The sequence below is a fragment of the Salvelinus namaycush genome, unplaced genomic scaffold (assembly GCF_016432855.1).
Source record: "Salvelinus namaycush isolate Seneca unplaced genomic scaffold, SaNama_1.0 Scaffold507, whole genome shotgun sequence".
In the NCBI taxonomy this organism is placed as follows: domain Eukaryota; kingdom Metazoa; phylum Chordata; class Actinopteri; order Salmoniformes; family Salmonidae; genus Salvelinus; species Salvelinus namaycush.
This window is the reverse complement of record NW_024061206.1, coordinates 85,134-103,371: the sequence shown is the minus strand read 5'-3', so window position 1 is coordinate 103,371 and position 18,238 is coordinate 85,134.

Below are 18,238 nucleotides of genomic sequence, written 5' to 3'. Positions count from 1 at the left end.
ATTGAGGGAGAGGTTGTTGTCCTGGCACCACACTGCCAGGTCTCTGACCTCCTCCCTGTAGTCAATGAACAGCATTCTCACATAGGTGTTCCTTTTGTCTAGGTGGGAAAGGGCAGTGCGTCCTCTGTGAATCTATTGGGGAGGCGGTTAGCGAATTGGAGTGGGTCTAGGGTTTCGGGGATGATGGTGTTGATGTGAGCCATCACCAGCCTAACAAAGCCTAACGTCCGTACGCACTTCCGGCGCCGACAGAGATGGCCACCTCGCTTCGCGTTCCTAGGAAACTATGCAGTATTTTGTTTTTTTACGTGTTATTTCTTACATTGGTACCCCAGGTAATCTTCATTAGGTTTCAGGTTTCATTACATACAGTCGGGAGGAACTACTGAATATAAGAGCAACGTCAACTCACCATCATTACGACCAGGAATATGACTTTCCCGAAGCGGATCCTGTGTTCTGCCTTCCACCCAGGACAATGGATCGGATCCCAGCCGGCGAACCTAAACAACGTCGCCGTAAAAGGGGCAAACGAAGCAGTCTTCTGGTCAGGCTCCGGAGACGGGCACATCGCGCACCACTCCCTAGCATACTACTCACCAATGTCCAGTCTCTTGACAACAAGGTTGATGAAATCCGAGCAAGGGTAGCCTTCCAGAGAGACAGAGACTGTAACGTTCTTTGCTTCACGGAAACATGGCTCACTCGAGAGACGCTATCAGAGTCGGTGCAGCCAGCTGGTTTCTTCACGCATCGCGCGGACAGAAACAAGCATCTTTCTGGTAAGAAGAAGGGCGGGGGGGTATGCCTTATGATTAATGAGACGTGGTGTGATCATAACAACATACAGGAACTCAAGTCATTCTGTTCACCTGACTTAGAATTCCTCACAATCAAATGTCGACTGCATTATCTACCAAGGGAATTCTCTTCGATTATAATCACAGCCGTATATATTCCCCCCCAAGCAGACACATCGATCGCCCTGAACGAACTTTCAGGAAACCACATATCCTGAGGCTGAATTCATTGTAGCTGGGGATTTTAACAAGGCTAATCTGAAAACAAGACTCCCTAAATTCTATCAGCATATCGATTGCGCAACCAGGGCTGGTAAAACCCTGGATCATTGTTATTCTAACTTCCGCAACGCATATAAGGCCCTCCCCCGCCCTCCTTTCGGAAAAGCTGACCACGACTCCATTTTGTTGCTTCCAGCCTACAGACAGAAACTAAAACAAGAAGCTCCCGTGCTCAGGTCTGTTCAACGCTGGTCCGACCAATCTGATTCCACGCTTCAAGACTGCTTCGATCACGTGGATTGGGATATGTTCTGCATTGCGACCAACAACAACATTGACGAATATGCTGATTCGGTGAGCGAGTTCATTAGAAAGTGCATCGGCGATGTCGTACCCACAGCAACTATTAAAACATCCCCAAACCAGAAACCGTGGATTGATGGCAGCATTCGCGCGAAACTGAAAGCGCGAACCACTGCTTTTAACCAGGGCAAGGTGACCGGAAACATGACCGAATACAAACAGTGTAGCTATTCCCTCCGCAAGGCAATCAAACAAGCTAAGTTTCAGTATAGACACAAAGTAGAGTTGCAATTCAACGGCTCAGACACAAGAGGTATGTGGCAGGGTCTACAGTCAATCACGGATTACAAAAAGAAAACCAGCCCCATCGCGGACCAGGATGTCTTGCTCCCAGACAGACTAAATAACTTCTTTGCTCGCTTTGAGGACAATACAGTGCCACTGACACGGCCCGCTACCAAAACATTTAAATGTGTTAACCCTCGCAAGGCTGAAGGCCCAGACGGCATCACCAGCCACGTCCTCAGAGCATGCGCAGACCAGCTGGCTGGTGTGTTTACGGACATATTCAATCAATCCTTATCCCAGTCTGCTGTTCCCACATGCTTCAAGAGGGCCACCAGTGTTCCTGTTCCCAAGAAAGCTAAGGTAGATGAGCTAAACGACTACCGCCCCGTAGCACTCACTTCCGTCATCATGAAGTGCTTTGAGAGACTAGTCAAGGACCATATCACCTCCACCCTACCTGACACCCTAGACCCACTCCAATTTGCTAACCGCCTCAATAGGTCCACAGACGACGCAATCGCAACCACACTGCACACTGCCCTAACATATCTGGACAAGAGGAATACCTATGTGAGAATGCTGTTCATCGACTACAGCTCAGCATTTACCACCATAGTACCCTCCAAATTCATCATCACGCTCGAGACCCTGGGTCTCGACCCCGCCCTGTGCAACTGGGTACTGGACTTCCTGACGGGCCGCCCCCAGGTGGTGAAGGTAGGTAACAACATCTCCACCCCGCTGATCCTCAACACTGGGGCCCCACAAGGGTGCGTTCTGAGCCCTCTCCTGTACTCCCTCTTCACCCACGACTGCGTAGCCATGCACGCCTCCAACTCAATCATCAAGTTTGAGGACGACACTACAGTGGTAGGCTTGATTACCAACAACGACGAGACGGCCTACAGGGAGGAGGTGAGGGCCCTCGGAGTGTGGTGTCCGGAAAATAACCTCACACTCAACGTCAACAAAACAAAGAAGATGATTGTGGACTTCAGGAAACAGCAGAGGGAGCACCCTCCTATCCACATCGACGGGACAGTAGTGGAGAGGTTAGTAAGTTTTAAGTTCCTCGGGGTACACATCACGGACAAACTGAATTGGTCCACCCACACAGACAGCGTTGTGAAGAAGGCGCAGCAGCGCCTCTTCAACCTCAGGAGGCTGAAGAAATTTGGCTTGTCACCTAAAACACTCACAAACTTCTACAGATGCACAATCGAGAGCATCCTGTCGGGCTGTATCACCGCCTGGTACGGCAACTGCTCCGCCCATAACCGGAAGGCTCTCCAGAGGGTAGTGAGATCTGCACAACGCATCACCGGGGGCAAACTACCTGCCCTCCAGGACACCTACACCACCCGATGTCACAGGAAGGCCATAAAGATCATCAAGGACAAGAACCACCCGAGCCACTGCCTGTTCACCCCGCTATCATCCAGAAGGCGAGGTCAGTACAGGTGCATCAAAGCAGGGACCGAGAGACTGAAAAACAGCTTCTATCTCAAGGCCATCAGACTGTTAAACAGCCACCACTAACATTGAGTGGCTGCTGCCAACATACTGACAACTCCATGTGGTTTTAATGTCTTTGATTTAAACGCATAGACATAAACACATAGATGTTCCTGTGCACACGCACGCACGCACGCACGCACACACACACACACACACACACACACACACACACACACACACACACACACACACACACACACACACACACACACACACACACACACACACACACACACACACACACACACACACACACACACACCAAGAGTGTTAACCAACACCCCTTCCTGCTTTTTAATATGACAGGGGTTAATTAAACCTCCCCAGATTGGGGTGGCAGGTAGCCTACTGGTTACGTGTGTTATAGCAGTAACTGAAAGGTTTCTGGCTCCCTGAACCAACTAGGTGAAAAATCTGTCAATGTGCTCTTGAACAAGGCACAACCCTACGCTTTGGTTAAAAGCGGTTGTTAAATGACTAAAATGTAGTCAGGCTTGACTTCCGTGGCCTGTTACTCTATCTATCAAAGCTATGGCCCTCTGAGAGACCTGGGTTCAAATAGTACTTGTTTTCTTTCAACATCGTGTTTGATTTAGCCTGGCTGGAGTATCAGATGGACAGGAATGTATGCACACACACACACACACACACACACACACAGACACAGACACACACACACACACACACACACACACACACACACACACACACACACACACACACACACACACACACACACACACACACACACACACACACACACACACACACACACACACACACACACATACATATCTCATATCTCATAGCTACAGTCCTCTCTGTGACCTGCCGTTGGCCAGCTAGTGCTTTGGCACAGAACCTTACAAGAACTATCTGTTATGTCAGAGAAAGTTCAGCTCATGCTCTCAGCTGTCCAGGCTCTTCGGGTGGTGTCAAAACATCATCAGGTTACAGCTATGTCTTCCAGTCCGTCATATGAGAGGTCATGTGACAAAAGGAGAATGTGGGCACAGATTAGGGCAGAGTCACAAACATTCATGATGCCGGTGATAACTGTCGCTCTCACGGTAATTGACCGTTGATTAACGTAAACACATTTAGCATCTAATGGCTTCCACACACAGCCTACAAGCCACTGATGCAGACCAGAATCTATATTTTAAAAAGTCTAATAAATCCATGTAATATAGCCTACACCTTCACAATAAATCCATTATTTATTTTAGACAAGTCTAAAGAAACATGATGTGAAGAAAATGTAGTCTATTTCAGAAGAACAGAATAGCATCCTCTGAGTTGTCTTTATGTTATGTCCTGATCTGGCTATGCCAAATGGCTGTGGGGCTCCACTAGTTCATTTAGCTGACAAGATTTGCTGAGAATTCTGTGGCATTACTTTATATTATGTTATAGTATGAAGAATACAATTGAACAAATATGAATAAAATAAAAAGGAGTACACATATGTGTTGAGAGGTTAACTAATAAATAGGAACTTCTATATGCTTCATTTGGAGTTGTTTGTGTGCAAAGCTGTCATTAAGGCAAAGGGTGGCTATTTTGAAGAATCTCAAATGTAAAAAAATATTTTGCTTAAACACTTTTTGGGGTTACTACATGATTTCCTGTGTTATTTCATAGTTTTGATGTCTTCACTATTATTCCACAATGTAGAAAATCATAAAAAATACATAAAAACCCTAGAATGAGTAGGTGTGTAACGAGCATTACCGAAGGTGGCTCCCCTTCCTGTTCGGGTGGCGCTCGGCGGTCGTCGTTGCCGGTCTACTAGCTGCCACCGATCCCTTTTTCCCTTTTCGTTTGGTTTTGTCTAATTGTTTTCACCTGTTCATTGTTTGGTTGTTAGGGTGGTGTTATTTAAGTTCGTTTAGCCCGCTTCTGTTTGTGCGGGCTTGTCCTTCTGTTTTTGTATGAGGTGTTTCGTGTTTATTGGGGTTTTCCACTGTCCGGATTATTTTCCAGTGTGTACTGTAGTGGAGTGGATTTTACGCCAATGTTTTGACGTTACCAGTTGTACTTCTGGTTGGACATTAAAGTGTGGTTTTTCCCCGTATCTTTGCTCTCTGCGCCTGACTCCTCACCCATTTTCCTCATCGATCGTAACAGAAGCCCGCACCTTCAAATGGAGTCAGCAGGAGCAGCGACCACCCCTCTCCCCACGATGGAGGAGAGAGTCCTTCATCACACGTCCATCCTCCATCGCATCGGATCAGCTATGGATCAAATGATGGAGAGGATGGATCGTTGGGAGAGGAGTGGTCTCCCTACTACCCCACCTACCCTCCCTCCAGCAACTATACCATCTCCTCCAGCGGGATCCGGTGCCAGCGCCTTGCGTATTACGCCTCCGAGGGAGTACGATGGAGCGGCGGCGGGGTGCCAGGGATTCCTGCTACAACTAGATCTGTACCTGGCCACCGTTCGACCAGCTCCCTCGGACGAGGAGAGCGTGAGTGTCCTCGTCTCTTGCCTGACGGGTAGAGCCCTAGAGTGGGCCAATGCGGTCTGGAACGGGCCCGACTCAGCGAGGGGCCACTACCCGGAGTTCACCCGCCGTTTTCGGGCCGTGTTCGATCACCCTCCAGATGGCCGAGCGGCGGGTGAGAGATTGTTCTATCTCCGGCAGGGGACGAGGAGCGCGCAGGACTTCGCGCTGGATTTCCGGACCTTGGCCGCTGGAGCAGGGTGGAACGACAGGGCCCTGATAGACCATTACAGGTGTAGCCTGAGGGAGGACGTCCGCAGGGAGCTGCCTTGTCGGGACACTACGCTCAGCTTGGATGAACTAATAGACATGTCGATCCGGTTAGACCATCTGTTAGCTGCTCGCGGACGTTCTGAAAGGGTCCTGTCAGTTCCACCTCCTGACCCTCCTGCTCCCATCCCGATGGAGCTAGGAGGGGCAGCATCTAGGGAGATCGGAGGAGGAGGCTCCTCCTGTACCAGTTGTGGCCGGAGAGGGCACACTTCCGGTCGGTGCTGGAGGAGTCCATCTGGGAATCGAGAGGGCAGGCAGAACACTCCTCGGTCACCTCAGGTGAGTCAGCACCACACTCTCCCAGAGCTTCCTGTTGGTCACATGTTTTTGTTCATTTGTTTCCTTAATTTTTTTCCCTCTCTCCAGCATAAGGCGCTAGTCGATTCAGGCGCAGCTGGGAACTTTATAGATCGCGGACTCGCTCAGAAGTTGAGGATTCCGTTAGTTAAGGTAGAACCCCCCTTCCCTGTGCACTCCTTAGATAGTCGACCATTAGGGTCAGGGCTGGTCAGGGAGGCCACGATTCCTTTGGAGATGATTACGCAGGGGAATCATAAGGAGCGGATTAGTCTGTTCCTTATCGATTCACCTGCGTTTCCGGTGGTGCTGGGGATTCCCTGGCTGGCTATTCACAATCCTAAGATTTCGTGGAAACAGGGAGCTCTCCAGGGGTGGTCTGATGAGTGTTCAGGCAGGTGTGTAGGAGTTTCCATCGGTGCGACAACGGTGGAGAGTCCAGACCAGGTTTCCACCGTGCGCATTCCCGCTGAGTATGCCGATTTGGCTATCGCTTTCAGTAAAAAGAAGGCGACCCAATTACCACCCCATCGACAGGGGGATTGCGTGATAAACCTCCAGGTAAACGCTGCACTACCCAGGAGTCATGTGTATCCTTTGTCCCAGGAGGAGACGTTGGCTATGGAGACATATGTCACGGAAGCTCTGGGACAGGGATTCATTCGGCCCTCCATGTCACCCGTCTCCTCGAGTTTCTTTTTTGTGAAGAAAAAGGATGGTGGTTTGCGTCCGTGTATTGATTATCGAGGTCTCAATTCCATCACGGTGGGTTTTAGTTACCCACTACCTCTCATCGCTACGGCGATGGAATCATTCCACGGAGCACGGTTCTTCACGAAACTGGACCTCAGGAGCGCGTATAATCTGGTGTGTATTCGGGGGGGGGAGATGAGTGGAAAACCGCGTTTAGTACCACATCGGGCCATTATGAGTACCTCATCATGCCGTACGGGTTAAAGAATGCTCCAGCTGTCTTTCAATCCTTTGTTGACGAGATTCTCAGAGACCTGCACGGACAGGGTGTGGTGGTGTATATTGACGATATTTTGATCTACTCCGCTACACGCGCCGCACATGTGTCTCTGGTGCGCAAGGTTCTTGGGCGACTGCTGGAGCATGAACTTTTCGTGAAGGCGTAGAAATGTGAGTTTTCCAAACAAGCCGTTTCCTTCCTGGGTTATCGCATTTCCAGCTCGGGGGTGGTAATGGAGGGTGACCGCGTAAAAGCCGTGCGTAATTGGCCGACTCCGACCACGGTAAAAGAGGTGCAGCGGTTTGCCAATTACTACCGGAGGTTTATCCGGGGTTTTGGTCAGGTAGCAGCTCCTATTACTTCACTGCTGAAGGGGGGGCCGGTGCGTTTGCAGTGGTCAGCAGAGGCGGACGGAGCCTTCCGTAGGTTGAAGGTGCTGTTTACCGAGGCGCCAGTGTTGGCGCATCCGGACCCTTCTTTGGCGTTCATAGTAGAGGTGGACGCATCCGAGGCTGGGGTTGGAGCGGTGCTCTCACAGCGCTCGGGTACGCCACCAAAGCTCCGCCCCTGTGCTTTTTTTTTCGAAGAAGCTCGGGCCAGCGGAGCGGAATTATGATGTGGGGGATAGGGAGTTGTTGGCTATGGTTAAGGCCCTGAAGGTGTGTAGACACTGGCTTGAGGGGGCAAAGCACCCTTTCCTCATCTGGACTGACCACCGTAACCTGGAGTATATCCGATCAGCTAAGAGACTGAATCCGCGTCAGGCAAGGTGGGCCATGTATTTCACCAGATTTCGTTTTACGATCTCGTATCGACCAGGTTCCCTCAACACTAAGGCCGACGCGCTGTCTCGCCTCTATGACTCGGAGGACCGATCCATCGATCCTACTCCCATCATTCCGGCGGCTAAGCTGGTGGCACCAGTAGTATGGGAGGTGGACGCGGACATCGAGCGGGCGTTAAGGGAGGAACCTGCGCCTCCACAGTGCCCGGAGGGTCGTAGGTACGTACCGCTCGCTGTTCGTGATCAATTGATTCGATGGGCTCATAGTTTACTCTCGTCAGGTCACCCGGGTATTTCGAGGACAGTGCGAGGTCTTAGGGGGAAGTACTGGTGGCCCACCTTGGTGAGGGATGTGCGATTCTATGTCTCCTCCTGTTCGGTATGCGCCCAGAGTAAGGCTCCTAGGCACCTGCCTCGAGGGAAGTTACAACCCCTCCCCGTTCCACAACGGCCGTGGTCCCATCTTTCGGTGGATTTTCTGACTGACCTTCCCCCATCTCAGGGAAACACTACGATCCTGGTCGTTGTGGATCGGTTCTCTAAGTCCTGCCGTCTTATCCCGTTGCCCGGTCTCCCTACGGCCCTACAGACTGCGGAGGCTCTTTTCACCCATGTCTTCCGGCACTACGGGGTACCCGAGGATATCGTTTCTGATCGGGGTCCCCAGTTTACCTCTCGAGTGTGGAGGGCTTTTATGGAACGTCTGGGGGTCTCGGTCAGCCTTACCTCGGGGTATCACCCGGAGAGTAATGGGCAGGTGGAGAGAGTAAACCAAGAGGTGGGTAGGTTTCTGCGGTCGTATTGCCAGGACCGACCAGGGGAGTGGGCAAGATACATTCCCTGGGCTGAAATGGCCCAGCATTGTCACCGTTTCAGTGCGTGTTGGGGTATCAGCCGGTCCTGGCACCATGGCATCAGAGTCAGACCGAGGCTCCTGCGGTGGAGGAGTGGGTTCAGCGCTCTAAGGAGACCTGGAGGGCCGTCCAGGAATCATTACGTCAGGCGAGTGGACGGCAGAAGAGGAGCGCTGACCGTCACCGCAGTGAGGCCCCCGTGTTTGCACCGGGGGACAGGGTCTGGCTCTCGACCCGAAACCTGCCCCTCCGCTTGCCCTGCCGGAAGCTGGGTCCGCAGTGTGTAGGGCCATTTAAAGTCCTGAGGAGAATAAACGAGGTTTGTTATCGATTATTACTTCCTTCGTATTATCGTATTAACCCCTCGTTTCATGTGTCTCTCCTCAGGCCGGTGGTAGCTGGTCCCATGCAGGAAGGTGAGGTTCCGGAGGTCCCTCCGCCCCCTCTGGACATCGAGGGGTCCCCGGCGTACACGATACTGGCTATTCTGGACTCGAGGCGCCGGGTGAGGGGCCTGCAGTACCTCGTGGACTGGGAGGGGTACGGTCCGGAGAAGAGGTGCTAGGTCCCGGTGGGGGATATATAGGATCCATCTATGCTGAGAGAGTTCCATCGCCTCCATCCGGATCGCCCTGCGCCTTGGCCCCCGGGTCGTCCCCGAGGCCGGCGTCGGCGCCGTCGGCGCGCTGCAGGAGCTGCGCGTCAGGGGGGGGTACTGTAACGAGCATTACCGAAGGTGGCTCCCCTTCCTGTTCGGGTGGCGCTCGGCGGTCGTCGTCGCCGGTCTACTAGCTGCCACCGATCCCTTTTTCCCTTTTCGTTTGGTTTTGTCTAATTGTTTTCACCTGTTCATTGTTTGGTTGTTAGGGTGGTGTTATTTAAGTTCGTTTAGCCCGCTTCTGTTTGTGCGGGCTTGTCCTTCTGTTTTTGTATGAGGTGTTTCGTGTTTATTGGGGTTTTCCACTGTCCGGATTATTTTCCAGTGTGTACTGTAGTGGAGTGGATTTTACGCCAATGTTTTGACGTTACCAGTTGTACTTCTGGTTGGACATTAAAGTGTGGTTTTTCCCCGTATCTTTGCTCTCTGCGCCTGACTCCTCACCCATTTTCCTCATCGATCGTAACAAGGTGTTCTGAAACTTTTGACTGGTACCGTAGACTAAATAATATTAGACATTCTATTGAAATGGTTACTTGCATAGCGGAGTCTTTATATTATATATATATATTTTAATCCTTTATTTAACTAGGCATGCCAGTTAAGAACAAATTCTGATTTACAATGACGGCCTACCAGAACGCAAAAAGGCCTCCTGCGGGGACGGGGGCTGGGATCTCTTCACTGACGAGTCGCGGTTTTGTCTCACCAGGGGTGATGGTCGGATTCGCGTTTATCGTCGAAGGAATGAGCGTTACAGGTGGAGGGTCCGTCATGGTCTGGGGCGGTGTGTCACAGCATCATCGGACTAAGCTTGTTGTCATTGCAGACAATCTCAACGCTGTGCATTACAGGGAAGACATCCTCCCTCATGTGGTACCAATCCTGCAGGCTCATCCTGACATGACCCTCCAGCATGACAATGCCACCATCCATATTGCTCGTTCTGTGTGTGATTTCCTGCAAGACAGGAATGTCAGTGTTCTGCCATGGCCAGCGAAGAGCCCGGATCTCAATCCCATTGAGCACGTCTGGGACCTGTTGGATTGGAGGGTGAGGGCTAGGGCTAGGGCCCTTCCCCCCAGAAATGTCCGGGAACTTGCAGGTGCCTTGGTGAAAGAGTGGGGTAACATCTCACAGCAAGAACTAGCAAATCTGGTGCAGTCCATGAGGAGGAAATGCACTGCAGTACTTAATGCAGCTGGTGGCCACACCAGATACTGACTGTTACTTTTGATTTTGACCCCCGTTTGTTCAGGGACACATTATTCCATTTCTGTTAGTCACATCTCTTAGTCACGTTATGTCTGTGGAACTTGTTCAGTTTATGTCTCAGTTGTTGAATCTTGTTATGTTCATACAAATATTTACACATGTTAAGTTTGCTGAAAATTAACACAGTTGACAGGGAGAGGACGTTTTTTTTGTTGTTGCTGAGTTTATGTGTGAAATTTGTTTAGATTTAGAAAGGACCATTATCATGCACCAGGGGCAGGGGCAGACATGTCATCAATGCACTTAATTAGAGAATGAGGACCATTTTTCCCAGGGGTCATTTTCCTGCCAGCCAGGTAGGCTGTACTACTTTTGTAAAGAGAAGCAATGTGCTTAATATTAGGACATTTGCGAAATACATATAGCAGGCCTAGCCTATAGAAAGCTGATGGGATCCTCCTCTTTTTAATAGAGGCCATCACTCTGTTATCTCATGCAATTGTTCATACCCTATAGAAATATTGCTCAACATGAGATCGTGGGCTCTCATGAAGTGTTTGATTATATTTTTGAATACATTTGCATTGATGTCAGAGTGATTAGAGGGACAATAGAGTGCTGAGTACCAGGCGGTTAGCACGTTTGGTAGGTTACTAATGACCAGCAGCAGCATCAGAGCTTGGAGAAGCCAAATTACCGTGACTAAAAGGTCACGTGGAATTTGACTGCTTTCATGACTCGTGACCGCCGGTGTGGCGGTAATACGGTCACCGCAACAGCCCTGGGCACAGGCTAGGCATCCCAATGGGAAAACATTCACGTGACGACAAACAAACTGTACACTGTTGGGCTGCAGGTTACTTCTAGTGTTGAAACGTGTGACAATGTTGATACTGTTAGATTTTCATATACGGTTGTATTTCTAAAATCTTCCTCCTGTCACTGTATATGTCAATGTGTATGTCAGTGATGAAGGCTTAAGGATTCAGAGGAGGACGTACCTGGGTGAAGTGACAAAGCCTGTCTGGCTGGGTACCATTTGGGATCTGTAACCATCACAAATGACTTTAGTCACTTCAGAAACATTATTAACAGATCATTAGGGTTGGGGTCAATTCAGAAACATTATTAACACATCATTGTTGGGTTGGGGTCAATTCAGGAAGTAATTTGAAGTTCCAATTCCAAATTTGGAGTTAGAATGTTAGTGTATTTCCTGAAATCTATCTATCGCCAACTGCTAAAGACGAAATACAACAAGATATTTCATGCCATCCGCTGGAATAGTGAGTCTAACACACCTGCTATAACAGACAGAAACAAGACAGAGACAGGACAGATATAGGACAGAGATTGGGCCAAGACAGGACAGAGACAGGGCGGAGACAGGCCAGAGACAAGACAGAGAGAGACAGGACAGAGACAGCAGAGAGACAGATACAGGACAGAGACCGAGCAGAGACAGGAGAGACAGGCCAGAGACAAGACAGAGAGAGACAGCAGAGAGACAGATACAGGACAGAGACAGGGCAGAGACAGGAGAGACAAGACAGAGAGAGACAGGACAGAGACAGCAGAGAGACAGATACCGGACAGAGACAGGGCAGATACAGGGCAGAGACAGGACGGAGACAGGGCAGAGACCGGGCAGATACCATACAGAGACAAGACAGAGACAGGATAGGACCGAGACAAGACAGAGACCGGGCAGAGACAGGACCGGACAGAGACAGGGCGTAGACAGGAAAGAGACAGGGCAGAGACAGTGCAGAGACAGAACAGACAGGGCAAAGACATGACCAATACAGGACAAAGACCAGGCAGAGACCGGGCAGAGACCGGACAGAGACAGGGCAGAGACATGACAGAGACACGACAGAGACAGAGATTGGACAGAGGGTACTCACATATCTTATATAATAGACACTTGATCTCTCCAATAGTGGCATTAGGTTCCACCTGACAGAATACACAGCTATTACACATAAACAAGTTGACATAAAGTATCTACTGTCCCAAAACCTCAGTTTCACAAAATGAAGGGCTCTATTGAATCCTCATCCGGGAAGTTCAGCTTCACTGCATGAATGAAATGTAGCAGACTTCATTCCCAGATTAAATAGAGTCCTAAATCAGTACTGTAGGTTGCCTCATACCAGAATACAGCTTGTGATGACAAAAGGGAAATGTCTGATACAGATACTACTGTCCCAAACAGGTGAATTACAGTAGAAGTTCTTACTTTAGCAGCTAATGAAATGAAACTAGGGAAGTTGTTATATTTTTTACTTACCTTGTCCAAGTAGCAAAGCTTCAACTTCTTGGAATCCTGAATCTCCACCTCATAGAAAATATAATTCTTATCCTTTTTGGCTGTTCCTGCCATCATGCCATGGGCACATCTTGCCTTTATAAACTGGGCTACCACGAATAGGCTTTTTAAATCCATGTTTCTAATGCGTACCTTCCAGGTGTGTGGTTTTGAGGCCCTATCTGCCCTGTGGTGTGTGACTGTCAGGCCCTAGTTGCTGTGTGACAAGGGGGTTAAGATAACCTCGACATGACTAACCCTGTGGTGTGTTTGTGTGTCTGTACGTGCGTGTGTGTGTGTGTGTGTGTGTGTGTGTGTGTGTGTGTGTGTGTGTGTGTGTGTGTGTGTGTGTGTGTGTGTGTGTGTGTGTGTGTGTGTGTGTGTGTGTGTGTGTGTGTGTGTGTGCGTATATGACCCTAATAATTATCTCAGTGAGAAATAGGTTTGAGCAACATGAGAGGGGGGGGATCCGATGTTAGACTACATTTTTCCTGATGCCAATGATCTGCAGCATTTCCCATATCCTGTGGCCTTCACCATCAGTTGTTTGCATATATGTTAGACCCATGAACACATCTCCAACCCATCTGACTAGTCTAAACATGATATGGCATCTGATAGAACGTCCTAGCGTCCCCTTTGCTACATTCTGACACGGTGACATCAGGGCCGAGTCACAAAATGGCACCCGATCCCTTAGAAAGTGCACTACTTTTGATGAGGGCCCATAGGGGATAGGCTGCCATTTGGGATGCAGATGTTGAAGCATGTCCCTGGCTAACAGTATGGCGCTACAGTAGTAGCATGTCCCTGGCTAACAGCATGGTGCTAGTGTAGAGGCATGTCCCTGGCTAATAGTATGGTGCTACAGTAGAAGCATGTCCCTGGCTAACAGCATGGTGCTAGTGTAGAAGCATGTCCCTGGCTAACAGTAAGGTGCTACAGTAGAAGCATGTCCCTGGCTAACAGCATGGTGCTACAGTAGAAGCAGGTCCCTGGCTAACAGCATGGTGCTAGTGTAGAAGCATGTCCCTGGCTAACAGCATGGTGCTAGTGTAGAAGCATGTCCCTGGCTAACAGCATGGTGCTACAGTAGAAGCATGTCCCTGGCTAACAGCATGGTGCTACAGTAGAAGCATGTCCCTGGCTAACAGCATGGTGCTAGTGTAGAGGCATGTCCCTGGCTAACAGCATGGTGCTACAGTAGAAGCATGTCCCTGGCTAACAGTATGGCGCTACAGTAGTAGCATGTCCCTGGCTAACAGTAAGGTGCTACAGTAGAAGCATGTCCCTGGCTAACAGTATGGCGCTACAGTAGAAGCATGTCCCTGGCTAACAGTATGGCGCTACAGTAGAAGCATGTCCCTGGCTAACAGCATGGTGCTACAGTAGTAGCATGTCCCTGGCTAACAGTATGGTGCTACAGTAGTAGCATGTCCCTGGCTAACAGTATGGTGCTACAGTAGTAGCATGTCCCTGGCTAACAGTATGGTGCTACAGTAGAAGCATGTCCCTGGCTAACAGTATGGCGCTACAGTAGAAGCATGTCCCTGGCTAACAGCATGGTGCTACAGTAGTAGCATGTCCCTGGCTGACAGTATGGTGCTACAGTAGAAGCATGTCCCTGGCTAACAGTATGGCGCTACAGTAGTAGCATGTCCCTGGCTGACAGTATGGTGCTACAGTAGAAGCATGTCCCTGGCTGACAGTATGGTGCTACAGTAGAAGCATGTCCCTGGCTAACAGTATGGCGCTACAGTAGTAGCATGTCCCTGGCTAACAGCATGGTGCTAGTGTAGAAGCATGTCCCTGGCTAACAGTATGGTGCTAGTGTAGAAGCATGTCCCTGGCTAACAGCATGGTGCTAGTGTAGAAGCATGTCCCTGGCTAACAGTAAGGTGCTACAGTAGTAGCATGTCGCTGGCTAACAGTATGGTGCTACAGTAGTAGCATGTCCCTGGCTAACAGTAAGATGCTACAGTAGAAGCATGTCCCTGGCTAACAGTATGGCGCTACAGTAGTAGCATGTCCCTGGCTAACAGTATGGTGCTACAGTAGTAGCATGTCCCTGGCTAACAGTATGGCGATACAGTAGAAGCATGTCCCTGGCTAACAGTATGGCACTACAGTAGTAGCATGTCCCTGGCTAACAGTATGGTGCTACAGTAGTAGCATGTCCCTGGCTAACAGTATGGTGCTACAGTAGAAGCATGTCCCTGGCTAACAGTATGGTGCTACAGTAGTAGCATGTCCCTGGCTAACAGTATGGTGCTACAGTAGAAGCATGTCCCTGGTTAACAGTATGGTGCTACAGTAGAAGCATGTCCCTGGCTAACAGTATGGTGCTAGTGTAGAAGCATGTCCCTGGCTAACAGCATGGTGCTAGTGTAGAAGCATGTCCCTGGCTAACAGTAAGGTGCTACAGTAGTAGCATGTCCCTGGCTAACAGTATGGTGCTACAGTAGTAGCATGTCCCTGGCTAACAGTATGGTGCTACAGTAGAAGCATGTCCCTGGCTAACAGTATGGTGCTACAGTAGTAGCATGTCCCTGGCTAACAGTATGGTGCTACAGTAGAAACATGTCCCTGGCTAACAGTATGGTGCTACAGTAGTAGCATGTCCCTGGCTAACAGCATGGTGCTACAGGAGAAGCATGTCCCTGGCTAACAGTATGGTGCTAGTGTAGAAGCATGTCCCTGGCTAACAGTATGGTGCTACAGTAGAAGCATGTCCCTGGCTAACAGCATGGTGCTACAGTAGAAGCATGTCCCTGGCTAACAGTATGGTGCTAGTGTAGAAGCATGTCCCTGGCTAACAGTATGGTGCTACAGTAGAAGCATGTCCCTGGCTAACAGTATGGCGCTACAGTAGAAGCATGTCCCTGGCTAACAGTATGGTGCTACAGTAGTAGCATGTCCCTGGCTAACAGTATGGTGCTACAGTAGTAGCATGTCCCTGGCTAACAGTAAGGCGCTACAGTAGAAGCATGTCCCTGGCTAACAGTATGGCACTACAGTTGAAGCATGTCCCTGGCTAACAGTATGGTGCTACAGTAGTAGCATGTCCCTGGCTAACAGTATGGCGCTACAGTAGAAGCATGTCCCTGGCTAACAGTAAGGCGCTACAGTAGAAGCATGTCCCTGGCTAACAGCATGGTGCTACAGTAGTAGCATGTCCCTGGCTAACAGTATGGTGCTACAGTAGAAGCATGTCCCTGGCTAACAGTATGGCACTACAGTAGTAGCATGTCCCTGGCTGACAGTATGGTGCTACAGTAGAAGCATGTCCCTGGCTAACAGCATGGTGCTACAGTAGTAGCATGTCCCTGGCTAACAGTATGGTGCTACAGTAGAAGCATGTCCCTGGCTAACAGTATGGTGCTACAGTAGTAGCATGTCCCTGGCTTACAGTAGAAGCATGTCCCTGGCTAACAGTATGGTGCTACAGTAGAAGCATGTCCCTGGCTAACAGTATGGTGCTACAGTAGAAGCATGTCCCTGGCTAACAGTAAGGTGCTACAGTAGTAGCATGTCCCTGGCTAACAGTATGGTGCTACAGTAGAAGCATGTCCCTGGCTAACAGTATGGTGCTACAGTAGAAGCATGTCCCTGGCTAACAGTATGGTGCTACAGTAGAAGCATGTCCCTGGCTAACAGCATGGTGCTAGTGTAGAAGCGTGTCCCTGGCTAACAGTATGGTGCTACAGTAGAAGCATAACCCTGGCTAACAGTATGGTGCTACAGTAGAAGCATGTCCCTGGCTAACAGTATGGTGCTACAGTAGAAGCATGTCCCTGGCTAACAGTAAGGTGCTACAGTAGAAGCATGTCCCTGGCTAACAGTAAGGTGCTACAGTAGAAGCATGTCCCTGGCTAACAGCATGGTGCTACAGTAGCAGCATGTCCCTGGCTAACAGCATGGTGCTAGTGTAGAAGCATGTCCCTGGCTAACAGTATGGTGCTACAGTAGAAGCATGTCCCTGGCTAACAGCATGGTGCTAGTGTAGAAGCATGTCCCTGGCTAACAGCATGGTGCTAGTGTAGTAGCATGTCCCTGGCTAACAGTATGGCGCTACAGTTGAAGCATGTCCCTGGCTAACAGCATGGTGCTAGTGTAGTAGCATGTCCCTGGCTAACAGTATGGCGCTACAGTTGAAGCATGTCCCTGGCTAACAGTATGGCGCTACAGTAGAAGCATGTCCCTGGCTAACAGTATGGCGCTACAGTAGAAGCATGTCCCTGGCTAACAGTATGGTGCTACAGTAGAAGCATGTCCCTGGCTAACAGTATGGTGCTACAGTAGAAGCATGTCCCTGGCTAACAGTATGGCGCTACAGTAGTAGCATGTCCCTGGCTAACAGTATGGCGCTACAGTAGTAGCATGTCCCTGGCTAACAGTATGGCGCTACAGTAGTAGCATGTCCCTGGCTAACAGCATGGTGCTAGTGTAGAAGCATGTCCCTGGCTAACAGCATGGTGCTAGTGTACAAGCATGTCCCTGGCTAACAGTATGGCGCTACAGTAGAAGCATGTCCCTGGCTAACAGTAAGGTGCTACAGTAGAAGCATGTCCCTGGCTAACAGTATGGTGCTAGTGTAGAAGCATGTCCCTGGCTAACAGCATGGTGCTAGTGTAGAAGCATGTCCCTGGCTAACAGTATGGTGCTACAGTAGTAGCATGTCCCTGGTTAACAGTATGGTGCTACAGTAGAAGCATGTCCCTGGCTAACAGTATGGTGCTACAGTAGAAGCATGTCCCTGGCTAACAGTATGGTGCTACAGTAGTAGCATGTCCCTGGCTAACAGTATGGTGCTACAGTAGTAGCATGTCCCTGGCTAACAGTATGGCGCTACAGTAGAAGCATGTCCCTGGCTAACAGCATGGTGCTACAGTAGTAGCATGTCCCTGGCTAACAGCATGGTGCTAGTGTAGAACCATGTCCCTGGCTAACAGCATGGTGCTAGTGTACAAGCATGTCCCTGGCTAACAGTATGGCACTACAGTTGAAGCATGTCCCTGGCTAACAGTATGGTGCTACAGTAGAAGCATGTCCCTGGCTAACAGCATGGTGCTAGTGTAGAAGCATGTCCCTGGCTAACAGTAAGGTGCTACAGTAGTAGCATGTCCCTGGCTAACAGCATGGTGCTAGTGTAGAAGCATGTCCCTGGCTAACAGCATGGTGCTAGTGTAGAAGCATGTCCCTGGCTAACAGTATGGCGCTACAGTAGAAGCAT